Raw genomic sequence first — 27,720 nt, forward strand, 5'->3', positions numbered from 1 at the left:
AGAAGTTAAGTCAATCGGACTGGCTCAGTCCTATATAGCCTGTTCACACCGAAGCTTTTGTTCGATTATCAGTTTATGTATGAAAACTGAAAATACATAAAAGTTTCTACAGTTGCCAGACTGTGAACAGAACCAGACTAAGATTACTAGAAGTGGTCTTCTCAGTCTGATTGCAAAACAAGGATTTGCAAACAGGAAATGAATTTTATGATTTCCTCTTGTATTATAAATAACTGGCTTTGGAAGCCAACAGGAATGTTTATGGTTTATTATGTTTTTTGCTACATTATCTGTCAAATGGAATTTAGTACAACTTACTATACAGTATAGTGCTTGTAGATAATTAACTGATTTTAGACTTTTTATTCAAACCCAGGCCTAATTATAAGTCATTTTAATATGCTTTTAATTACTGTGATATTTAGAATTTAAATATGTATGAGATTCAAGTCTTCTGCAAATCAGTACATCTGGAACATATAAAAAGGGAAAAAAAACGTAACACTGTTTTGAACTACCATCTGTGGTTCACTGCCCTTTGAAAGGGGAAAACCGGTGTTTAAGCACCATTATCAGATCACCACATGGAAACTGAATATTTTTTCCCTTGACCGGTCATTTGTTTTCTTGTCAGCATTTCCTGTAACTCTGCTGCCCCTCAGAAGTTAAAAAAATGAAAAAGTTTTCCAAACAGTTCAGTGGTTAAATATTCTTTGTACCAAGTTTGCGTTGTTTGTAGTATTTACATTTTCATAATTAGACCTTAGTCTCATTTTATATTACAGTTTTACCCACAGAACAATCCATCCATTAATTTCTAATTGCTTCTTCCAGTTGAGGATTTTGGGGGAGCTGGTGCCTATCCTAGCAAAGGGCACAAGGTAGGGTACACCCTGGATGGGAAGCCAATCCATCTAAAGACCAACATACTGTAGACAAACACAGACATGCACCACTCATACCAGGGCCAATTTTCCCAGAAAGAACTTAACCTACCACTATGTCTTTAGACTGGGAACATCCACAAAAAGAAAGGAACATACAAACTCCATGCAGATACTGTAGCGCCCCAGGTCTGGAATTCAACATAGGACCTCAATGCTGCACCAAGCTGCCCACCTATTGAATAATATGCTGAATAAAACATTTAAGTTTTATTAAACTTAATGTTTAATATAACTTAAATAAAATGTAACTGAAATAAAACATTTAAGTTTTATTGATAATGAAGTAGCATTTCAAACAAAATTGTTTCTCAGAGCCATGATTTCTGTGTGTTTGTGATCCCTTCTAACATCAGTGATGCCCCCACTCAGTTCTCTGTAAGACATATATATATTTTAGTGGACATTTCTGTCAGCCACAACCCCTATATTGAACTCCTGAAGCTGTGTAAGAGAAAACAAAAACCTCCCCTTTAGGGGGTTCTTAAATGATCTGCAGAAATCATACAGACTCATCCAAAATATTTTTGGAAAATCTGTAGAACCTTAATATTTTCCATCATGCTATTGTACACGTACTGTATATCCTTGTGTTTAGGGTCTGAAAGCTGAAAACTATTCATCTTTACTTTAATTGTAGTGTGATTTTTCATCCTTTCTCTGTTTTTGCAGATTAAATGCATCATGTCAGCCTGCTTGGGGTTTCCATATGTAGATCTCATACTGTGACAAAACATTCAGATCACATGCTTTTGAGTCAAAGATCACTGATTACAACAATAATGCACTGGCTAGGCAAACCTCACCACTTTTTTAAAAACTAATGTTCTTTAACAGTGTTTTTGCCCTTGCAGATGTAACGACACGCATTTCCTTTGTCTCAGCTTGCCATTTACCATACTTTACCACACACCCCTATCCTTACCATGCTCTTAACCTTACTTCACTATTGTTTCATTATGTTCACCTATTTGTCAATATGAATAAAAGGAAGAATTTTGTGAAGGTTAAATTCTTCCCCGTTTTAAATACAAATGCTAACTTCAAGTACAGTATAATCAACATGAGCTGATCTGTCTGCACAATTTAGCACATTTCACTTATGTTAAAACCTCAATGCAGCTGAGACAGTGAATCGGCATGGTTAGGGTACTGGAGTGAAAAGATTGACACTACTGTGAAACATATAGTCTAATCGTAACGCACAACAAGTAGCATTCAAGGTCACCGACTTAAACTTTTACTATTATTATATATGGGATCATACAGTATATGATCAAATCATACGGATATATACTGACACTTTAAAAATGCAATACCCACAACACGTACCAAAGGTACAAAAGGGTAATATTTGTTCACTCTGTCATGATATAATTTTATATACAGTATATGCATTGATTGATCTAGCAGAATCAAACTTTGATGTAGTAAGTATTAAATGCAAAGACACAATTATATTTGATATACATTGTAATATTTCAGTTTTAAATCTTATTTCAAAATTATTCACTTCAATAATAAAATCAATCATGAAACATGACATTTTTTCAGTACATGAATTAATCATAACACAGGAAGAATGTTGAGAAAAATCAAGGAACACTTAGAAATGTTCTGAAATTATATAAATATATATATATAAACAAGAAAATTCCAAATTGAATACAGGAACACAGATGTAGAATATCACAAAAAGGGCAGATTCAATGTAATTGTTCTGTAAGTGAATACTTACTGTAGGAAGTCTCTTTGATATGTCAGAAAAAAGCATTTAAGGACCTTTAGAGAATCACAAAACATATTTGAAATAATACACATTTCACAGACCAAAAACAGCAGTATTTTAAAAATTCATTAGGCTTTGCAAGTAGTTTTTAAAAATAGAATCTCTAATTATATTTGTCATACCCAATCAATTTGGAGAAGCCATTTTTTTGTATTTTTCACATCTCGGGTTGCAGCTCTTTGATGTGAAAACCCATCAGCACTGTACAGGAGAAAATGAGGAATTGTGCTCAGACCCCTCCGACCCACCCAGAGACGACCAATTCAGGAGGACAAATCCTTTTTGACAGCATATTTTTTTAATAATTTGTCTGTCCAAGTTTTTGTATTGCGGCTATTGTAAAGCATCTAGGTGATTTATAATTTGGATTTACTGTAACTGTGCAAGACTTAAACATGCTTAAACATGCATTATTTATTAAAGATAAGTTTAATCTGTTCATAAATTTGTTGGTCACTTCAGAGTTTTGCATTATAATATGACAAGTATCCAAAAATAAGAAATGATTGTACCTGAATTGCTTTCTCTATTACTAGACTTAAAGCTAACAGAAGCTATTGTGGAGGAATCTAAAACAATAACAAAGGATTACAGTGTGTGTGTATATGAAGTGGTGTCTGTGTGTATACGTGAACATATACTTTCCACAGAATGGGTGTATGGAAATGTATGCACTTAAAAATTAACACCTACCTCATTCCTTCTGAAACAAAAATATTGCTTCATGAAATGTTCCATCTAATAAACTGGTTTCAGTTTAAAAATATGTCAACAGCAGAATTTAGTCCATTTAATAAGGTAGTTTTTAGAAGCCAACTGAATCCCACTACCCACGCTCTTAGTCACAGAGAAAAGTCATCCATGTACTGTATATTAGTCTGGCTGACAAAAAGGCTGTGGTTTGCAGTTATTTTTTTCCCAACCAACAGATATGCTGTCATTAAGAAACAGTCAACACAGTATATGACAGTGATGTGAAACAGCAGAGGGCAGTGTTTATGCTATAGTGTTTATGCACCATCAAAGCTTCATCTTTGTCATTGGGAAATGTTATCCAGTCATTTTTTTCAGGTGTATCATTCGCCTTTAGAATTCCTTTTTCTTTATTGTTCTGATTAGCAACACATTCAAATGCAATATGATCTCTACAATGAACCACTATCTACTAAAAAAGGTGACAAAACCAAACCAAATAATTAAAAAGTACTCTCATTTCTGTTATATGCAACTGTAAAGAAATTATTATTCAAACTAAATTGGTGACATCAAGACTCTAAGGGATTTAGAAATGGTGGGTTTTGTGTAATTACCTTTGTAGTTCTTTGATATGCAAAAAGCAAACAATAATGGAAACAATAATGGATACAAGTGGAACATATAATTTATCATTTATATTTTTTATTCATATGTTTCAAGAATCTAGGGACAATAGTCAAACATCTAGCTAGTTTCTGCATTTGTAGTTCTTAGGAGCTTTAAAGCAAGAAAAAAATGTTTTGAAGTGTTTTCTTGGGTCTGAGACACACTACCAAAAGAATAGTTTACCTTTGGTTTTTCTGGTCGGCAGGATGTAGGCCTTTGAGATGCCGTGTTTGTAAATAGTGTAACTTGTATGTTGTATGCATATGTTGTGTGTTGTTTAGTTTTTTTGTGTCATTATTAATACATCTTTGTTTAACCCAGAGTGCCTGATTTATGACTCTTTTCACTAAAGCTGTGCCAGAGGACAAAGAACTCAGGTGTCTTTAATTATATTATTCTAACAGGTTTATTATTGGCAAAAGTTACTATTTGGGGTTATGATTATTCAGCCTACCCAGTCTATTTCTATTTATCTCTATTTTCTATTTATTTTCATAACCCCTTTTTGTAACAGTATGATCTACATTGTGGTATAGTATAGCCCCTTACACCTGAAGAAGGCTCCACAGCCGAATCGTTGTGTTTTCTTTCTGCTTTTTTCAGCTGGAATAAACCTTTACTTGTTCCTTTACATTGTGGTATAGTTAGCAAAACAGTCACACACCAGACGAGGAAGATTAGTTAAAACTGTGTCCTTTATATATTATAGTGCAGAATGTTGCATGCAGGAAGCAAAATAGTCAACTAGTAACATAAAATGGGAAACACTGAAGGGGATACTTATGAGAAACATAGAAATGTCATTTTCATCTTCTAGACATTATAGAGACTGGTGAACAAAGCAAACAGAATGTGTAGTGAAAAGGCATGTAATCAAGGGATGTTAATATTGTAAAATGAACTGGTTATACTCCATTTAACAGAATAATGTGTACTATTGTGTTCACCAAGAATGGGAAAGATGTTCCTGGGCTCAAAGGAATCTTCTACACTAATAGGCCAAATGAATTGTCATCTAAAGTTTGAATTTTTGAACTCTGCTCAAGTATTAAAAATCATAGGTAGGTTAAAAAAGTATTGACACAATCAAACCTTTTGGTTTCTGAATCAGCAGTAAAACACAAACCAGAGGTAACAGTGTGGAAACAAAAAGTGCATTTAAAAGGAGAACTTTCTTTTATACAAAGGTTATGATTGTTTGGAACAAGTTACTTCATATTGGAATTAGTTTGAAAAATTGGCATGTTGCAGTTTGTATTGCATGACCAGTGAACAGTCAACAGGCAAATGTATGCCATGATTACTTTAACACAATTATTTCTGTAGGTGTGGATAATTGCATGCATAATATGGGACTCAATGATAGCTTTGACTTGTCTGATGACTTCCCTGCGCAGTATTTAAATCATTAAAAATATCAATAGATGTAAATGTTATTATTTTCATAGTTTCTTAATTCACATGAAGATAACTCAGATTTTTTTACACATAAGGGCACATTACACAATACGTTGATTTTGCCTGTTACTCTGTATTTTGTATCTAACATGGGTACATAAATATAGCATTCTCACACCTGCCTGTAATTGAAAACTCCTCCTGCATTTAATTGTATGGTAATCAGTATGAAGGAAACAATTTGAATTGCTGAAGCCTACTACTTCTCTTTTATGTTTGTTTAATGAAAGATTAATAAATTAATTATATCAACTGAAAAATATTACATTTGGAGAAGCCAATTTCACTAAGGAAAGTTGTAGACTATAATAAAAGATTATAAATGAAAATGAAATATTTTATGCAGCAGTCTAACAATGTTTATTTTTGTTTTAATTCATTTGTTCATATAAAAACTCTCTATAGTAGAAGTTAATTCTTCAAAATAATTTAGACTAGCAAAACCAGAAGAGAGGGGTCTTTTTGTCAGGTTGTTTGTCCACAGTTGGGTGGATGGGAACTTATGAATTGAGACATTTTTTAGCCCTTCCTGGATATCGGGTGCAGGATGTAATAATGTTAATTTGGTGCCTCTCTTCCATTCATGTTCAGATTTTTTACTGGTATATGCCATCTGGCAAATCACAGAAAAAAATAATGCTCTTGCTCTATAAAACTTTAACTAAAAACAAAAAAAGAAAGCTTTAAATAAAATGCTTTTGATGTTCTTATACTGCTGGATTTTTGCTACAGTAAACATGAGTAGACATAATGGAACCCACACTTAGATTCTTAGATGTTTATTATACACGTTGGATGACGAAGATGCGTCAGTATGCTTTAGTTGCACATGAACAAGTAAAGGTGAGTTCCACTCTGAAAAGAAAAACTATGTTTCAGTTATAAAGTCTTCTTTAGTGTGAAGGAGAGAGGGGAGTAGAAAGAAGAGCACCATAAAATAAAACAGAAAAATAAAGGGCAGAGCAGATGAGAAAGAGTGGCCAAAAGAAAGAAGATCTGGAGAAGAGGTGTAAAAAGCTGACATTTGTGTCACGAAGCGTTCTTTCAGGACCCTATGGAGGCAGCACTATCCGGGGAGGAGTGAGGAAAACACGGGGGAAAAAGCATGCAAAGAGACTGGAAGGAAAACAGGAGGCTTGTCCAAGGTGCACTGGTGTTCGGGGGGGTGGGGGGTTTCCAAGGCAAACAAGTACAAGGGAGTCCGTAGCAAATCCAAGAATGATCCAATGTCCAAAACCGGGAGATCCATCCAGACACAGACAAACAGAGTTAAAAGCCGAAGGGTCGGGGGAATAAAAGTGGGGGTAATGGGACCAGACCCTCCAGTCCCGGACCCAAAAGGTCGGACGCTGTTGTGAAGCCGATGCCGTCGAGTCACTCGCGGGTAGGCGGGTGTCCATCTTCCAAAGCTGAGCCCAGATTGGCAGGAACGTCTGGCATTTATAGTACGGGGGGCAGGAACCGGAGGCAGGTGCAGGAGATAAGTACAAAACTAGGCAGGACTGGACCGTCCTTAAGAGCAGTGGTTTACGAGTGTGACAATTTGTAAATGAATGGAGATATTCCAAAAAAGAAAGGAATCTATCACTTAAAGAAGAGGGAAGTTGTGATCTATGTTTAATGATCTTGCCTTCTGATGTCTGGAATCCTGGAATACCTGTGAAAGGACTCCAACAGAAAGGTTAGTGTGATAATGGACAGGAGAGGTGAAATAATGAACTGTTGCCTTGGAGAGATCTTTGATTCTTACTGCTTTGACGTGCTTCCCAGGATTCGTCTTCTTCTTGTCTCACCAATGTAAATGCATTTTCTACAAGAGAAGAAGTAAATGACATTGTTAGATACAGTGTGTGTGATGTTCTCTCAGTGTCTTTGAAATGTCCAGTGGGCTCACGCATATGCATGCTGTTGAATGTACTGTATATTTGCAAATATAAATTTGTTAGTTAACTCCTATTTACATGCCATTTACATGTCACAACAAAGAGATATTTGTAACATGGAAAACAAGAAATATCTTAATCTTTCATCAGATGTTAGATAAAATGAGTACCAGATGTAGAGTTTTTGTGGAACCGTGAGAGTGAAACTGCCTTCCCATTTAAAGCTTCAATGAAAGGTACTACATTTATACAATTTAAACTATTTATAAATTTATACTATGAATTTTAAAATGAAAACTGCAGCTTGCACATGAGAATTGTTCGAATATGCTGCACTATATCAATCTTGAAACTTGAAAACTCAACTCACCAACATTTTTACCCTTAAGCTATCAAAGAAATAGATGTCAAAGGAAGAGAAAAAGTTACAAATTAAGCATTCACATTACAAAACATAGTTTTACACCAACATTGTTATGTAACAGTAGGTATCTTTTAGGTAAGTATTATATTTCAGCAAAGGACACTTTTTTGCATATAGTTTTTTAGAGTTAAAGCCATTAACAGCCATTGAAGTAAATTTCTGTGGCAATGCTTACACTTTTTTGTTTGAGTTACATTATAAGTATTTTGTTAAATTTTTATTAATTTTGTAAAAATGTCTTGTTTTATAGCATGAGCCCCTAGTTTCTGACCCCCCACAGAGAAAAAATAATGACAGCATCAATCTTACAAAGTAGAGGTTTCTCATAAGCCTGAGTTCTCAACCTGCTGGTGCATTACACATTATTTATCATGAATGCATTACAATATAATGCAGGAAATAATAAAACACACTTATAAATAGCTTCTTAAATCTCCTTCTAAAATTCCATATTTTTTACTGTATACTTTAAATGTACCTTTTGCTTCAGTTACCTGTTTGAGTATAAATACCAAGCCTCTCTAAGAAAAGTTTTTTGTTAAACAGAATGTATTGTAGGCTGCAGTTAAAACCACTATTTAACATAATCTGCAATGTTTTTCTGTGAAATTCCTACAGGATTTGTCTTCCAATATGCATCATAGGCACACTTTCTGGGATAATTAGAGTACTAATCATAAGAGTGAAACATTTCTTTGTTAAGAAAGAGAAGAAATGTGTATAATTTTTGTAAATCATTCCTTCAACCCTTTATGTTCCCTAAGCATTCTCATTACCACACATTTCCATTTACGAAATACCTAGTGACATTGTCAAATTTAAATACTCAGAGGGTGATAATAGCTTTAGAAATGTGGATTCACAGGCACTGTGAAAATCTCAACAATTAACCCAACATTTCAGACAGCCACTTGCCTCCTTACTTATTCTTTTCTCCTGCTGAAACACAAAAAAGGCAATTTATTTTGAAGTTGAGATTTCTCTCATTGTTCATTGGTGTCATTAAAACACCAGTCCTTTCTCGAAAGTATTTTAACCTTTTCACTCCACAAATCCCTCACAATTAATTTTGCTAAATCATTGCCGTTATCAGTTTCAGTTTTTTATTTCATGCATACAATTACTGAAAGATTTTTGCAATTGAGAAGACTGGGTAAGATGTCCTTGGTTTTTTTGTTTACGTACACTCAACAAAATTAAGAATGATTATGAGAAAACCTGTTAAACCTGCTGCATTATTAACACCACAGGGTGTTTCAAAAGAAAACACCTTACTGTACTGTATGTATCACCATATAAAATGTTAACTACGGTTTAATATGTTCTGTGTCACACAAATGAAGGCCTATGTATTTTTTTGCAGAATAAGGCTGCAATAAAAAATCTGCACTCTGAGGTAGGGGCACAAACTTTCCAGTTTTGTCTTTTGAAGGTTTTTTTTTTTGTTGTGGTCCAAAGATGAACTAAAGGGTGAAAATGGCCCAAAACCAATATTCAAGAACTAAATATTTTAGTGAAGTAAAGTTGAAAATATGATTGTGTGTGTTTTTATACACTAATTCATTTATTCATAGTTTACAGGATCCGTATATAACCGCAGCCTACTGATTACAGAAACAACTTCAGACATAGGTACTGTAGGTTATAGTGTAACACCTGGGACTTGAGTGATGTTAAACGTTATTGTAGTTTTCATTACCCATTTCAGGTGCATTCAATGCATGTTAGCTAGTGGAAAATGTATTATCTAGTAATTATATAAACAACAGTTAAAAACAAATAGTAACAATTCAAAATAACAATTAATATATTTTTCTTCACAACAATTTAAATATGCCAAATATTTTTGACAGCATCTTACTCTTATCAGCATCAAACAAATAAAAAAATATAAAACAAAAAAAAAAGCCAAATAATTACTAGTCTTGATTACTAATGATCAGTACAGTATTTTTCTGGTGTCTTTTCATGTTGATTCACCACTGCAAATCCAAACCTCTCTTACAGTTTAATACAGAATCCTTCTCCCTCCAGAAGTACTTTCCTGTCATCTGCACTATCGAAGGCTTGGCCACCCCATGCATATAAATTTTTAATATTTTTTTTCTATTAGTTTTACTCTGGACCAGAAATAGAAAAGGGAAGACAGCAGCAGAGTTTCCCTCAGCTCAAGCTGCCTGTCCTGGCTTACTGAACCAAAAAGACTAGAACCGTTTGAGTGGACTCTGGCCCAAGACAGTCTACCAGACCCTCACTGTGTTGTGATTTGACTCATAATGTGAATAATGTTGATAGTTTCTTATCTCGCTATAACAATTTGTATGAAACTAACACCTGACCTGAGTCAACATAGGTAGGTCTGCATGTCAAGCATGATTCAGTTTACCAGGGATTATTAAAGAGCAATTACCTTCCATTTCTTCTTAGCAAGTGTATAGGCATTCTCTTGACAGATCTTGTTCCCTTTTTAATTATTTTGCATGCTTGTTTGTCCTACAATACTGGATGAGAGTGAAAGAGGAAATGAATAAGACAGAGGGGAGAAATACTCAACTTCCTGAAAGTCGTCAGAACCTCATGTCAGACAAGTGTAAATGCCTCCAGAGTTCTAATAGAAACACTCACTTTATTCCCTGAAGAATCCATCCACTTTGTAATCTGTTTATGCAGTTGTGGGGGAGCCACCGAGCAAGCAACAGGCACAAGGATTGGACACCCTAGATAGGACACGAGTCTATCACACACCACACATAGACACAGACACACTCACATTTACACCTGGACTAATTTTCCCAGAAATCGATTAACCTACAGTATACAGTATGTACTTTGGATTGTGAGAGGAAATTAGAGGAAACCCCCCTACACACATGGGGAACATACAAACTCCACATAGATAGCACCCCAGGAATTGAACCCAGGGCTCTAGAACTGTGAAGCAGCAATGATAACTACTATGCCACTGTGCCACCCTGACTGGAGTATTCCAGCCCAATATTTTACAATTACAATTACAATTACAATCATATTGATTTTATCATGGAACCCTCTTTTGCTTTTCTGTAACACGATTCTTTGCTTTTGAAAACCATTTAATTCACCAAGCTGAACTAATAAGAACTAATTCAGTTGGGTAGCTGTGTCAGCCTGTGAAGACTGCAAAGGAACAAGTATAAATTTATTCTATGCTGAAAAGAGACGAAAGAAAACACAACATTTTGGCTGTGGAGCCTTCTTCAGGTGTGAGAAAGACAGGGGAGTAAGCAAAGGTAATGTAGCATAGGAGAGCAAAAGCTGGGAGAGAGGAGGAGTGGGAGGTGGGAGCAGGGGACAGACAGAGTGGCCTATCAGGCTATCAGGTAGAGTGAAGTCAGAATAGGTGAAGAGAAGAGACTGCTTCAGAGAACAGTGAAGATTAAAGATTTCTCCAAGTCCATTGTTTCTCATTTCACCTCTAATGGCTATGATCACATTAATCTCTCTGTCTCTGTTCTCGAAGATGGTTTTCCTTACTCCTACATCAGAAAGACTACAAAAACTAAAATTATCCTGCAGCTTGGATCACACCTTTCCCCTTCTCTCAATGACAGACTAATTATCTTCTAAATTCTCTCTATTCATTGTAGGTTTCATTTCACACCTCTCTTTACCTGTCCTGACTTCACACTTTGTTTATTGCCCTGTCTTTCTCACATCTGAAGAAGGCTCCACGGTCAAAATGTTTTCTTTCTTCTCTTTTCAGCATGGAATAAACCTATTACTTGTTCCTTAATAGCAACTAATAGCACACCATTAAGCTATGATGTAATGCAGCTTCCAACTGATTCAATATAAGAGTCTTGTAGTATGAAAGATTATGGTGATTACTAATTAATTATAAGCTATTATACTGTATGCTACATATGAATTAGAGATAGTAACATATTCAGATTTTTGCATTTCTAGATCAATTGCTTTTCTGATTTTTTTCTGAAAAGCAACTAGAATTATGTGAGTAAATTTGTTGTTCACCTGGAACTTCTTTTCTCAAAATATTTTAGTAAAACCAAAAGCATTATTTATTCGTAGTTTCGTGTCCTAGTTTTGCAAAAATACTTGTCTTTAACCCAGACATCTGGAGTATTGTTAATTACATCAGTCAGATAATTCATTGGCTTAAAGATATTTGGCTGCAAAATAAATATTGTACTATTTATTACACTTCAGTATAATTAAGGTAGAAACAGACAAGCAAATCCAAGGCTTTTCAATAAATGTGCATTATAACTTAGAGCTTAAATATACTGTATTGATGTGGACGTTAGTGCAGCCTGTCCAGAGGATGACTGATACTCCTGACTCAGGAGTGTGCAAATCTTCATTCCATATGAGCTTCAGAAGTGAGTTCCAGATGACAAAATTGGCTCTTGTTATTTGTACTGTTAAGGATTTTATAATAAAGTGGTGAGATGGCTCAAAATCTGATTAAAATAATTTGGCTAAAATGTAAGGGAAAAGAAAAAAATCGAATTTGTGAAACCTTCCAAAAGCACAGAAAAATAAAAATCTCAAACACAAGAATCCTTGTTTAATGGACGCTGTCTCTTTTAAAAAGACTGGTAGGGTGGAAAGAAGATACTGAAAACAATTTTAGTTCCAGGAATTCTAAAACCTGCTTGATATTTTAAAGGTTTCACATGAAACGCAACATGTAATGTTATCAGAGTGTACCTTCTAAGAGACATTGGTATTGTTGTATTTGGTCCTGTGTTCCTAATTTGATTTCTGACTGATTTTTGGTTCTGAAATATTTTTAACATAGGAGTTCCAACTAAGCTGGAGGTTGTAGACAATATGTAGAAAGTAATTTCAAGGGGTTTTCTTGTTCTGGTTTTACCCTTTTTTCTAGTAAGGTGTGGCAGAGAAAGCCACAAGGAAATTGTGAGTTGATCTGATCAGAACTCTCTCCTCAGAGGTTGGCCACCAGTGAGAATGTGGCTGCATGCCTTGTTCTCATTGATTGGATGAACGCTTTTAGAAGCACCAATATTCCAAACAGAAAAGTCATTTGTGTTCTTGACTTCACAATGGAAAAACGTAGAAGTATGATTATCAAATTGTAGCTTAGCAAGACTGGGTCTGGGCAGGACTATGATGGAAGAGCTCTAAGGTAAACAAGGTTATTGAGGCAAGTTGTTTTGGTGGACCAGTAGGTGGCAATCTTCTCTTTGGACCAGGATTTAAAACAACCAAAGGCCCAGAATTGTGACCAGGGACACGCCATCCTTTAAATGAGAAGTTAAACTGAGATTCTGACTATGTGGTCAGAACAGATCCCATCGCACTTCCCAAAAATGCACAGGTGTTTAAACCAGTGTCCTGGCCAAATTCCACTCTGTGTTTTTACAAACTGGCCTTTCCAGGGTCTTCCTTGATTCAATTGGCAAAAATATTTCTCACTTCCTTGACTGACTTGCAGTTCATTAGGCTTTGATGGAGCATAATGGCTGCTACACATCATCTAGATTAAGTGTTGCATTTCAGTTGTGGGCAAAATGTGCACCCTCTAATATGTAAATCATTTTGACTTTCTCAGGAATTAAAATGCCATATAAATTTAATGAATTATGAGAATTATAATAGCTGCTCACAGACCCTGGGTTTAATGGCTGCCCTTAGCTGTCTGTGTGGAGTTAGCATTTTCCCTCCCACATTCACATTGATTTTCACCAGGTGCATCACCTAGGGTTTCTCCATACTCCATCACTTGCATGAGAAAAATGAATTTGGTGCTTCTTTCACTTCAACTGATTATGGGACTGTGGTGGAGTAGCAGCGTTTGTTACTTGTTTGTTTGACCATGCCATTAGATGTGCATGTCCTTCTTTTCCAAGCAATGTGAATCTCAACCAACCAGGAAACACCTTGGATGAGATGCCAGTCTATCATTGTACACACACAGACACCTACACCAGTAGGTTCTGGCCTTGTTTTTCCCAGAAGCCAATTAACCTACCTGTACAGTATGTCTTTGGACTGTGGGAGGTAACTAGGGCACCTTACAGAAACACAAACACAATAAGAACATACAAACTCCACACAGCTAGCACTGCAGGAATTGAACTAAGGGTCAAATGTGCTGTGAGGCAACAATGATAACAACTGCACTACCATGGCACCTATCCTGTTTTCATTTAAAATAAAGCTCTCCCATATGTGCTATACTGTACATGTACTACAGACCTTCCTGGTCCCCTCCAGTCCCCATCCAGTCCTACGTTTACAACCTCACATCAGAAAGAAGAGTTGTGTTGGGAGTTTATACATAGTGATAATATCCGTAGAGCAAAGATAACAACTGGGTGGTTTTCAGTACTGAAACGATGTTTGGTCATATCTTTTGCGGTTATTTCATGAATTAAAATTATATCCTTTTGAATTGCTGAAAAATTCTTAATCAACTCATGTGGGCAATTTTAACTTCACTTTAATACCACAGAGCAAAAAGTTTTTTTCTGAAGTTACATGACTTGAGCTCAATATTTTGCAAAATCAACAAAACTATTAGCTCACATTTTCAGTTTGTAAATATTATTATTGTGTGTCCAATGAACTATGGGTTTAAAATATTTTGCATTTCCATGTGCTTCTGTATGTATTTACATGTTAAACAAAGATGTTTAACATGTAAATATATTGAGGCTGATTGAACTTGGCATTCTTACGTCCAAGTGTGTGTTCTGTGTGTGTGTTTTTCTATGTCCACACTGCTGACTCTTGATTGTTCTCCCTTCCCCATTGGCCCACCATTACACCACACTTTCAGTATGACGTCACCATCAATTAGCTCTCAGCCAATCAGAACACATCTTATTCAGAATATAACATGGAGGTTTTCAGCAAGGAGAGGCCTTTTGTTTGACTTCGGTCCTGTTTGCTTTTGGGTATTGCTTTGCGTGTATTTTCGTATAGCTTCGGCTTTGTTGTTTTGTTGGTTTTCTGTTAGTTTCTTTGTACTTTCATTTGTTTGTGTGTTTATCCTTTTTTTGCCATTACCTTGCCCTAATGTGCTACATGTTCAACCTTTGTGTTCTTTTGTGCCCTGTTCCTGTTGATTACTCTTGTTTTCCCTTATTTGTATTCCTGGTTCACTTGTGTTTTTGTGTGAACTTTTGTATATAAGGTTAGTTTAGGTTGTTGGGTACACTGTACACACTCAGTTGATTTTGTATTAGTACACTAGTTTAGCACGGGTGAGTGCAGTTTGTCTTGTATGGTTTTGGGTAGTCAGTGGAGGTTAGTTAGGGTGTTGAAGATGCCGAAGACCGTGTGTTTCGGGTTTTCTTTTGTAGTTAGGTTAACTTTCCCTCACTGTCCTAGCCAGCTCCATTTTTTTGTTATTTTCTTTAGCACCACTCTAGTTCCTTACCCTTATCATGCTTTGTAGTCCCTCACCAAAACCCACCTGCTTCCAAAAGAATTATCTTAAATGTTACACCCCTTTACCCCTAGACACTCGGGGTCGTAACAGAGACATAAACTAAAGTGTGATTTTAACATTCATTTGATATGACATTGCTACTCTGCTGTCTTTGGTATTGAGGGCTAATCAAGTTCAAGTTCACATTTATTGTCATTCCAGCCATATACAAGTATTCAGTGGAGTGAAATATCATTCCTCCTGGTCCACAGTGCAAATACAGACAGAACACTGACATAGGCATTGTATACAGGATACACATAGTGCAAAGTGCAGATTACAAGGCAAATACATAATACAATATACAGAACACTCTGGGGGGATTTAAACCCTGTTTCTGGAATTGGAGTGCAAGTAGATTCCAGGGTGTTGAGGAGCCTGACAGCCTGCGGGAAGATGCTGTTACAGAGTCTGGTGGAGCTAGCCTGTACACTGCGATATATTTTCCCAAGTGGTAGGATGGCAAAGAATTTATGGGAGGGGTCATCTACTATAGTGGAGGCCCTGTGTAAGCAGCGTTTTATCATAGGTGACAGAAAAGGAAGGGAGGGAGGCTCCAATGATCTTTTCAACTATTTCCACAATTTGTTGCAGGGTCTTGCTGTAATGAACTGCAAACTTGATTCTATTGGCTTAGATTTAATGGTTTTCAAAGGTAACCATTATATTTTTCTTTAAATACACTACCTCTCAATTCATACAATTTGTAGCCAACGATGGAACTGAATGTTACTCTGGTAACAGGTAATGTAGACAGTCAGAAAAAAGTAGTGAGCAGTACAGTTTTATGTTTTTCGACTTCTCCAGTGCCTTCAATACCATCCAGCCCTTACTTCTAAGGAGGAAGCTGGAGGAGATGCAAGTCGATGCCTCCATGATCTCGTGGATCACTGAATACCTGACAGGCAGACCACAGTCTGTGAGACTTCAGAACTGTGTGTCTGAACAGGTAGTGAGTAACACAGGGGCTCCTCAGGGGACGGTTCTTTCTCCATTCCTCTTCACCCTCTATACCTCCGACTTTAAATACAACTCAAAGTCATGCCACCTGCAGAAGTTCTCAGATGACTCTGCAATTGTGGGATGTATCAAGGGTGGGCAGGAGGAAGAGTACAGAGGACTGGTCAGCAGCTTTGTGGAGTGGTGTGGGGAGAACCACCTGCAATTGAATGTAGCAAAGACTAAGGAGTTGGTGATAGAGATTCAGGAGGAAGAGGGTCCAACCTACTCCTGTCTACATCCATGGGAGTGGCGTGGAGATGGTGGACTCGTACAAGTACCTGGGAGTGCACATCGACGATAGACTGAAAAGGTCTAAGAACATCGAGGCCATTTACAAGAAGGGTCAGAGCCGACTTTACTTCTTGAGGAGGCTCAGGTCCTTCAATGTGTGTATTAAAATGCTACATGTGTTCTATCAGTCGGTGGTGGCGAGCGCCATTTTCTACGCGGTGGTATGCTGGGGCTCTGGGATTAGAGCAGTAGATTCCAACAGGCTGAACAAGCTCATCAGGAGAGCAAGGTCTGCCATTGGGTCTGGCCTGGACCCCCTGAAGGTAGTGGCTGAGAGGAGAATGGTGTCCAAACTAGAGGCCATCATGGATAACGTCTCCCATCCCCTCTATGACATGCTTGTAGAAATGAAGAGCATGTTCGGCAATAGACTGATTCATCCACGGTGCGACAGGGAGCACTACAGGAGGTAATTCTTGCCTTCTACCATAAGACTGTACAACGCATCCACCTTGCGTTTGGGCAGAGGCAACATTGACAGTGACCTGTTTCTGGACTGAACAGTAAACTGATGCATCTGTTCTTTTTCTTTTCCCGTTTTAAAACAGTTTTTGTGCAATATATGCTAGGGACCTGTGCAATACATTTATATTTATTTATAGTCATTGTGCAATATGACTTTTTTGTGTACTGTTCTGTTCTTGTTTTGTTCTGTTCTTTGTGTGTTCTGGACTGCGAGTAACTCTTCTACTGATTGTATTGTATGTATTGTATTATTATTATTGTATCATTCATTACACTGTGTCTGTGTTGTCTGTGTTAAGCTGCTGTTGCACTAGAATTTCCCTCACGGGATCAATAAAGTATCTAATCTATCTATCTAAATATCTAAATTCCTAGGCACTTATTCTTACAGCTAAGTGAAACACTCAGCGATCACTCAGTCATTTTTTCCTCAAAAGGTTATGTCATTTTGTAGTTAGCCCTCCTTGTATTAGTAAACTTTTAATGCCTTTCTCTATACATTGGAATTTATTTTTGAACTTTCAAAACCCCACACTGCAATATGATGTTGAGATTCACAGTGAGCTTAATAGTCATATTTTGAAAACATTATTTTCCATTGATATTTTGGAATTGATTAGAAGCATCAGTCACTTGAAGTGAAAGTTCATGTCTGTTACTAGTGTGTGTATCTAGGTGTTTTTTCATATTTCAAATTTCCTCTCCCTGTAAGTCACAAACAAATACTGAATGAGTATGGATGACTTGGAAACTAAAAGTAGTAAAGAGCCAGAAATGATCTTATCTGAGAGAAATGGGTCAGACACTGTGTATACCTCTGCCAGAAAAAAGGCGTGGCTCCTTTTCTGTCACTATATCATGCAGAAATAGTTATATAGTGACAGAAAGGGATGCGTGCTCTCTCTTGATAAACGAGTGTTTAAATGTTATTTAAATGTATAATATGTTTACTGCTTATGCATTATGCATTAGTAATTTTAGGAGAATCTGATTATATGCCTTAGGCTGTAGCATCTTTTCTCATGTTTAATAACTCTTTTCTCCACTTCGCTGGGCATGAAAGGAGCATGTATTATATGTCTGATAGAGGTCACACATTAGCAACTCTTAAATGTGTTTTGATAGTTCTATTAAGATATACTGCAAATTATACTAAAATATTAACATATATATAACATGATTCTCCAGATAATTTCAAAATATTTGCAATTGGAAGAAAAAACAGGTGCAGACCTCTTCAGTTGAAATGTTGTCATGTTTCAACAAAGCAACCAAGATAGAGTTAAAGGAGATCATTAAAATAACTTTGTACTGCAGTACAAGTAGGCTCTGCTACAGCAGTCTACATTTCTAGAACTTCAGGAAATGGGATTTCAAATGTTTTCCTGTTTCCCCTTGGGGCATTTCTCACATCAAACTTCCTGTTTCCTCCGTTTTAGTAAATTTCCAATAGTAAGCGTGATTTAGATGTTATTTGGCACCTTTGATAGAAATTAAGTAGCTCAATGGTCAAACAAACAAAAACTATTGCTGACAGGGTTACTAACCCTAACCCTAAAACTTTAAAAATTTTAAACACAATGCAAAATTCAAAGTAAATATTCTTATATGGAATAAATATAACACAATGCTAATACCAAAAACAAAGTTTAAAGCAAAATACCTTTTTTATGTGCCATAGTTAGTCAATCTTGTTTAAGACGTGACTAAGTGCATCTTTGCTTCTGTCTGCTATTTCCACAATGAGTTTTTTTTAACTTACATTATCATTGCCCTTTTGTCACATGGTGTAGTGCTTGAAGTGCATCAGGAGTGATGAAAGGCAGCTGTAATGCCTTTGTCATTGCATTGGGTGATAATGTAATACACACATGCATTCTTCAAACCAACAGCTCAGCAATGGATCTCTCACTCTGGTCACATTCACAACCTCTTGAAAAGGATGAAATATTATATTATTAAAATATTTATATTAATAAATATTATTATTATGGCCAGCAGCCATAACTGCAACTTACAACTGGCAACCCACTGAAGCTAAGTGGGTATGAGCCTGGTCAGTACCTGAATGGGAGACCTCCTGGGAAAAACTACTAGAAGAGGTGTTAAGTGGGGCCAGCAGGGGGCGCTCACCCTGCAGTCCATGTGGGTCCTAATGCCCCAGTATAGTGACGGGGAGACTATACTGTAAACAGGCGCCATCCTTCGGATGAGACGTAAAACCTAGGTCCTGACTCTCTGTGGTCATTAAAAATCCCAGGGCGTTTCTTGAAAAGACTAGGGGTGTAACCCTGGCATCCTGACCAAAATTTCCCATTGGCCCTTACCAATCATGGCCTCAAAATAATCCCCCTCTATGAATTGGCTACATTACTTTGCTCTCCTCCCCACCGATAGGTGAGCGTTCTGGCGCACTATGGCTGCTGTCGCATTTTCCAGGTGCATGCTGCACATTGGTAGTGGTGGAGGGGAGTTCCCATTACCTGTAAAGCGCTTTGAGTGGAGTGTCCAGAAAAGCGTTGTTTAAGTGTAAGCAATTATTATTACGGACACCAATTATATGTGGCATTCTAATTGCATATCTGCTGTCTCTACAACTCATGGTCTCCCTTTATTCATGTAAGGCAGTATGAATAATGAGCAGTTCTGTTATTTTCATGGGTGCACATTTTAGTCTACGAGGGCATTATGTAAATTGACTGATGTTTTAAGAACTCTGGTACTGCAACTTTAAACTTGCATATCATAATAAATAATTGAGGAATAACCGCATGGGAGTGAGGTCTCTCTTTAAATAAATTTAGCAATTCCCTCAGCTCTTAGCTAAGGCAGGGCCCCAAATTTCCTCCCCTGAGCTTGCTACTAACAAGTCTCCTTTATTAGTTTGGCCTCCTGTATCTTTTCCTGAAAGCCTGCTAACTTTATAGAACTGTGTGTTGAAAATGAGTCTGTGTGCCAGTGCTACAAAAGTCTAAGTTTACAAAGACATTTACCTCTCCATTTTCCAGCTGCAAGTTTGAATCTACATGAGTCTTTGCACATCAACAGCTCTACAGGAAAGGAGAAATCATCAATACAGGTGACTTTGAAGAACATACTGTAAGAATATAAAAAATCCATGTAGGTCCTAAGTCAGTCTGAATTGTTTTTCTGTCTGCTCTGATTTATTACAGTCTACAGTAATTCACATTTAGGCAATTTATTTGAACTCTCTGAGATAATTGAACAGAAATATGAACTTGTTAAATAAAGATATGGTAGCAAGCCATAGCTCTGTAATTGCTCTCTACTTATGTTGCCTTTATGCACGCCGGACTTAACCAGACAAGGAATTGGGGTAGTTCACATCTTGGGTCAAACATAGAATAACAGTGCTCTAGGGACAGGCTTCTCAGCTGACTGGACTGAGGGATTTGTACACAGGTGTTGAACTGTACATACTAGCAATAAACATTTTGTTTGGATTGAAGCATTAGCCCATGCAGCCAAGGCCATCTCTCTCCGATGTTCAATGTGGGTATTTGACAAATACACTTTAAAAATGTGTATTTGACATCTGTAATTTAACTAGATGGGAGAGTCTTTGAAAAGGGAGGAAAACGTTTGTAAGGCACTGTAACTGATTCCTAGGAGGCACATGGCACAGGTCTTGATCTAACAGTTTATTGACAGATTGTGTGAGTCAAACATTACTACAACAAACAATTTAGATTTATGCCTACTCCAAGATATAGGCTGATTTGTAGACATCTTTTCTTGCTTTGGTGGGAACACAGAATTGTTTATGTAGCACTATTGGTTTTGTTTTTTTCATATTTATCTACCATTGACTTTATTTAAACATATTTAATATTTTCTGAATACTTAAGCATTCTGTTGCCCCCCAAATTCTTAATTTGTTCTTAATTTGCACTGAACAAGATTAAAAGAAATGAGACCCAACACTAAGGGTAAATGAGCAAAACAAACAACCACAAATTATATATGGTAGTTTATATCATGAAGAAACAAGGGTAATAACTTTTCAATGAAATAATTAGCCACTTAACTATGTTCACTATTAGGAACACCTGTTTAACATTGATTTTCAGTAAGTTAATGTTACATGACCAATCCAACAACAGGGTATTTTAAATAGAGTGTTAAGATGTTAAAATGGGTTGAGGTAGACAAAGACATGATGGATATAAGTAGACATAGACATGATAAAGGTTTATCTTTGTCTCATCTTTAATGACTACTTTAAATTTGAAATGCACTGAATTGTGATTCCTGCTGTGCTCCTAACTCACAAATTATTATAAACATAACAAATGCACCACTTCACTTAAATCAAACTGTTAGCTCTTAATGTATAGAGCCCTCATTACTCTCTAAATTCTCAACATTTACATTTCACAAATTTCATTTTTAGATGTCCTCTGAAAGATGAATAGTTCAGCTAATACCCAGGTTTTCCAGTCATGACTTTGAAGCCATTTATTTTTATTTCATATTGGTGACTTCAAGAGTGTATAAATATATATATATTTTAGAATTCGTCTTTGTCTCATTCTGTTTTTACAAATATTTTAAATAAGAGTGCTGAAAGATAAATCCACAAAATACAGGAAATAAAACAAATGCCTATGAAGAAAAGATTTGTCAAAAGGACTACAGATAAAAAACCAAGTATGAAACTGAAACCTGTGCCATCCATGTTGTATTTATAATGCATTCTGTTGCTTTGTTCTCCTCCTGTAGACAATATAGGGAGTGATTAGGCCTACAAAATGTTACATTGTAAAAGTGTAGATTTTAAATGAGGGGGAGGTTAAAACATTTGATAATGGACTTATATACAATTCTGGTTATTATACATATATTTATTAATATATATTAATTAAGGTTTAACAATGAAATAAGAATCTGGGAAGACTTCTAGAAATTAGGAGGTAGTACATTTATTTAGTACTGAGAACAGGAAGCATGTGTGTATACAAAGGATGGTGGATGGAACAAGCTGCCCAGGTATGTCGTTCAAGGTGATTCTTTGATAATTTGAAAAAGTTTATCAGATTAATGAAGTAAATAATGATCAAGAGAACAAAATGAGCTTAATAGTCTCTTCTCATTTGTATCCTTTCTTATTTTCTTATGTTTTAAGCAGCTCCTTGCAGTACAAGTCTCATCAGACTGAATTAGCTAGTAACCCATCTGATAAGTTATAAACACCTACACCCAATGAAGGGTGTAGGCATTGATGAGTCACTATTATTGGCACTGCCACTTCAGAAAGAAGCATTAAAGACTAAGAAATTTAAAGCTGTAATGTGTAAGTCTATTCTTTAACCCTCTGAGATCCAAGCATAAATGTACATCCTCAAAAGGATCAGGTGACCAGGGTATATCTTAGAGAATTGTTAGACAAAAGATTGCATTTTTACCAGAAGAAGATAACAAAGACTGTTTGAAGATTTATAGTGTTTTAACTCCTTATTTTTGGCCAATTTCAATTGTAGATTATCCATTATTGGCTGTAATTGGGGTGCATCATGTTGTACCCTCACGTTTTTTGTTTTATCTGGCTCATTTGTCTATGAGGCGTAGGACAGGTGACATGTATGTTTAAAATGGGTAAATCGTACTAACATAACTCAGACTCACCTGTATTGAGGAACAGAGGAATATGCAGCCACACCTTCTGTCCTCCAGATTAGCACCATGGAGGACAATGAAAAATGGAGAAAATAGAGGACAAAGGAAAAATGATTATAAATGAGAAAGAGAAAGTGAAAGCAAGGGCTTCTAGAAAATCACCAAATTTATAATACTGGTTTCAGTTTTCTTACAAAAATGTAATGGTTTTCCACAGGTTTGAGTCCACATTCAGAAAATGACATCTGTAACTATAAGTGATTTCTTTTACTTAGTTGAAGAAGAATTTTCCAGAGATGGGTTTTATCACTTTATCATTCTATTTCTTTCTATTGTATTTAAAAAAATGATAGGGTGTGTTCTTAAATCATTGTTAAATGAATGAGTGGGGAGTTGCAATGGAACAAGCAGAGGTTTTTCTCCCATTGAACAGTGCAAAGAAAGAAGTAAAAACAAAGGATTTTGATTGTGGGGCTCTATTCAGGTGTGTGGTCTTCTGTGGAGATACTGTACACAGATGACAACGTACAGTATTCTTACCCTTCAAACTCTGTGATACGCATTAGAACCATACAGTACATAGACTAACATACTAGCAAGCAAAGTTCTTCTGCACAACTCTGTATTGCTTTTAATCACAAAGAATCTCAAAGCATTTTTTACATGAGAGCACTTAATAACTAAAGGGGCACCCACTTCATAATATGGCTATTACACACGAACAGCCCCAGTTCACAGTAAATCAGATGTAAAAATGAGAAATTGTTTCACCAATTCAATTATAAGGTAATTTTTAGGGGGGGGGGATGCAGGTTGTTCAAGCCCAGAGGGGAAGCCAGGACTAATACCAGTTCCTTGTCCAATCTTTTAGAGACCATATAAGACATTGGTTTAATGTCTCATCCAGAGGACAGTCTTTCCTACATCATGGTGTCCTTGTTCACCATATATGGGCATTGATTATGAAATTCTGTTTCTGTTTTAGAAGGTTGACCTTAGGTGGCAGCCTAGTTTTCCTTGGAGATCTCCCATTCCAATACTATACTAAGAGGCTCTTAAAGAGGAGCCTGTGAACATTAAAACGTTCAAAATCTGAATCTATACAAAAATGTTTTTCATCCATTCAGCAGTACCTTTTTTGGTTGAAAAAAAAATTCTGAAGCCATTCTGTAAATACTTTGATGTAATTTAGCATAATTTATTGATTTGCAACAAAATTGAACTCACAATGCATGGTTCAAATGGTGGCAATTAATTAGGTTGGGACATCTGGGTATTATTGTGAGGTGTACTGCTTTCAGCAGACCTGCTGATAAAAGCTAGTACCTACGGGGAATGACAACTGTTTTCCACGGATGTACAGTACAGGGTGGGTGCAGTCACCTCCTGAGAGAAAAACAGCCAGCTACATAATGTGTTTAATTACGTTTTGTTATGTGCTATCTTTTTGTGTATTCTCTAAATTGAATAAGTGGTTGCAGTCTTATTCTCTGTGCCACCCTATGAACATCTGCTGAATTCCCTATCATTCTGGCTCAGTGGGAGGTGAAGGTTTCACACACAGTATTTTAATGGACCTGTTAATTTATCATACTGGAGTCGTTAAGCTAAAGGAGTCACAGTCTGTTCATCTGGAGACTCCAGATACTGTACACATCCTTCCATTAGGGTTGTAGGGTCTGACTCACCCAGTCTCCAGTCTTTCAGTTGCATAAGAGCAGTTGTGTCTGGAGGATTGCAATATATAGATGTATTCACAGGTTTCATGACTTTCACCAATTACATTTTGTTAGATTCTTAAAAAAGATATCAAATGAGTCATGTTTGACAGTATGCATTACTGTTTTATGTATTTTGTATTATGTCAATTACATAAACGTAGCACAGTTATGCCATTTTTAATGAAAGGCTTAAAATGACTTATTAAATTACTGTGAAGAAAAAACAGTTTATAGGTTAGTTGGAAATTATAGATCATGACTTTTTATGCCTCATTGCCTAGCAGAGTAAATATGACTGTTAATATTAGAAAAGTGATGTTTGACTACAAGATGATACTCAAGTATACAACAAAAGTAATGTAATTTAGAACATACAATAGTAAAAGCAGCAGACTTAATGGGGTTTGCCTCATTGGTGAAATTACACATTAAAAACTACTTTTTTAATAACCCATTTATATCCATGTACTAACATAACCCACTCTTTTTCCATGTACTAACATTCAGAGTGGCTGACACTCTGATGTCTTTAGTCAAGACTCCTTTTAAAAATATCTGTTGTAATCAACTTATTTATTTCTAATGTATTACTGTATTGTGGTTCTTATTTACAATAGTTTCCAAATTTATTCATACCCTTGATACTGTAACTAAAAGATCATCCATATCTATTTGCCATGCTGACTGTTTCTTGTATTCTGTCATGTGATGTTTTTCACACATACTGTGTGTCAGAGTGGGCTGCTCTTTGTTATGAATTATCAAAAAAGTGTCATAAAACGACCAAGGTTCAAAATGCATGCTGGTGAGTTTGCACATGCAAAATAATATGTGCATGCACAAAAAGCATTCCGGTTCTGCAGGTTTTATTCACACGGCAGTTATACCACAGTTAACAGAAAGACTGAGGGAAACAACTTTACTAAAGTTATTTACAGATTGAATGGGGAAACATCTCTGTTAACTATATGTGATGCCTCTTCCAGTTTGCACCAAGCTTCAGCACTAGGCAAACCTGGCAGATGAAATTTAATGTAGACAAGTAGAGATTATTGCACACATATATAAAAGCAACAACGAAATCATAAACTATTGATATAAGAAAATACTGGAATAATAAGATAGAATTGAAAATGATTTAAAGAGTCAAATGTTTATGTCCACACATTTTTATGGTCTCTAACCAGTGTAGGAAAGCAATACAAAAACAGAATGTTAGGGATAATAAAAAGAGGAAAATGTAGAAATAGTATTAACAAGTGTTTAAACTGTACAATGCAGTAATAAGATCTCATTTTGACTAGTTCAGATCAAACTATGGAAGCAACATGAAATGTAGAAATGTACTTAGAAATTAGACCAAGGGTCTCTTTTTCCATAAAAGGTTGCAGGAGTGTGGAACAAGTGATGTATCCATGTTTTCAGTACATGAAACTGACAAGCTGGCTTCTTTCAAGAACAGTTTGGATTAGATCGTCAGATCATTGATCCATTTGCAACAGATAATTCCTTACACTTATAATGCGCTTTTCTGGACTCTCCACTCAAAGTTGTTACAGGTAATGGGGACTCCCCTCCACCTCCACCAATGTGCAGCATCCACCTGGATGATGAGACGGCAGCCATCGTGCACCAGTGCACTCACCACACATCAGCTAACAGAGTGATAAAGCCAATTCATAGATGGGGATTATTAGGAGGCAATTATTGGTAAAGGCCTATGGTAAAGGTTTCAAGAAACGTCCAGGGATTTTTAATGACCACACAGTCAGAACCTTGGTTTTTTGTCTCATCCTAAGGATGGTGCCTTTTTACAGTATAGTGTCCCCATCACTATACTGGGGCATTAGGACCCACACAGACCTCAGAGAGATTGTAAAAAGCTTAAAAAAATGTTAACTTTCAATTATGATCAAACTAGTCCAGTTTTGCAGAGTTAAATAAGTAATTGCGCAGTTTATGAAGTTCAAGAGTAATACGTCTATTATGTTTAGTATGTGTAAAACAATGGCTTTTGGGCCCTTGGTATAATGTTGGAAACAGCATTTCACAGATGGTTTGAATGGAGCCTTGGGGTGAAATTTCCTCTGAAAGATTTATAAAAACAGATCTTAGAGAATGCTCCTCTACTTCCAGATTGCAGCTCCTTTGCCAGGCATGTAATTCTAAAGGTGGGTAGCTGCGTCAGCATGCGTAGGCTGCAAAGGAACAAGTAATAGGTTTATTCCATGCTGAAAAAAAGAAGAAAGAGAACACAACGTTTCGGCCGTGGAGCCTTCTTCAGGTGTTTTTTCAGCATGGAATAAACCTATTACTTGTTCCTATGTAATTCTAAATATCAGTACTCTCTTACACACACAAATCACCTTTTAAACCATTATCTATTTAAAATTTTTATAAAGAGGAAGAATAGGAAACAGGAATTTACAAAGCTCCTTTGCAAAGATGTGTAAGCAGTGGTAGTGCTTGCTATACATGATTTTTACAGTGTGGTAACCAATAATCCTATTGTAATGGACATTTTTTACATTTGAGTTACAAAATTTGCATTACAATACAAAATGTCAGATTTTTACAGACTAACAATGAAACACATCAATGTTCATTCCTTTATTTTCTAACCACTTACTCCTGTTGAGTGTTGCAGTGGTAACAGGCTGAGCAGGGCAGTCCAGACTTCTCTTTCCCCAGCAATTTTCTCCTGCTACTCCTCACCAGATGCCCGAACCACCTCAGCTGGCACATCCAAGGTCCTTCTGGATTGCTGCGTTCCTCACCATGTTACGGAGAGTGAGCCCAGCCTCTCCTGGAGAAGGATGAAGAGTGTGATCCCTCCGCAGTTAAAACACATCTTCTGGTTCTCCTTTATAGAAATGCGGCTCACCACCCCAGCCTGTCAATCCAGAGGTACTGTCCCTACCTTCCACGCAACATTGAAGAGGTGCATTGACCATGGATGTCATCCACTCCTGCAGCCCTACTACTATGGATGTCAGTGACCTCAGCCATAGAAATGGACCCTGTCCCACCAGATGTTTCTGGTCCTGCCAGAACTGAGAACAGCCTAGGCGATATCCGCTTACCCCTCTTGAGCCATTGATTGGTATGTCCCAACATCTTCAAGGCCATCCGAAAGGCCCCTCCGAACTCCTCCTATACCCAGGCCTTTGCTTCAGTGACTGCCACAGCTGCAGCCCTCTTGGTCCACAAGTACTTCTCAGCCAACTTCAGAGACCCCCCCCTCAAGCAATGAATGGAATGCCTCCTTCTTTGACTTGACTGCTT

At 36.6% G+C, this 27,720-nt stretch overlaps 1 protein-coding gene and 1 long non-coding RNA gene across 3 annotated transcripts in view; both read right to left on the bottom strand.

Annotated features, from left to right (window-relative positions):
* The window catches only part of LOC148673177 (uncharacterized), a 41,155-nt gene extending 37,286 nt beyond the window's left edge, over positions 1–3,869 (bottom strand). The window contains exon 1 of the long non-coding RNA XR_015935952.1: positions 3,427–3,869. This is a non-coding gene — a long non-coding RNA (uncharacterized LOC148673177). The remainder of the gene's footprint in view (positions 1–3,426) is intronic.
* Positions 3,870–6,316: 2,447 nt separating this feature from the next.
* snx18a (sorting nexin 18a) overlaps positions 6,317–27,720 on the bottom strand; it is a 64,520-nt gene continuing 43,116 nt past the window's right edge. Inside the window, exons 2-4 of one of the 2 annotated variants that reach the window (XR_015935955.1) lie at positions 27,065–27,241; positions 22,724–22,760; positions 6,317–7,363 (exon numbers count right to left, since the gene is read on the bottom strand). The gene's annotated coding sequence lies outside the window, so the exon portion shown is untranslated. Of the gene's footprint in view, positions 7,364–22,723; positions 22,761–24,541; positions 26,615–26,780; positions 27,242–27,720 lie in introns of those variants that run through there. The other variant, XR_015935954.1, reaches the window with a different exon arrangement.

This window comes from Lepisosteus platostomus, chromosome 4 (genome assembly GCF_059453375.1).
Source record: "Lepisosteus platostomus isolate fLepPlt1 chromosome 4, fLepPlt1.hap1, whole genome shotgun sequence".
In the NCBI taxonomy this organism is placed as follows: Eukaryota; Metazoa; Chordata; class Actinopteri; order Semionotiformes; family Lepisosteidae; genus Lepisosteus; species Lepisosteus platostomus.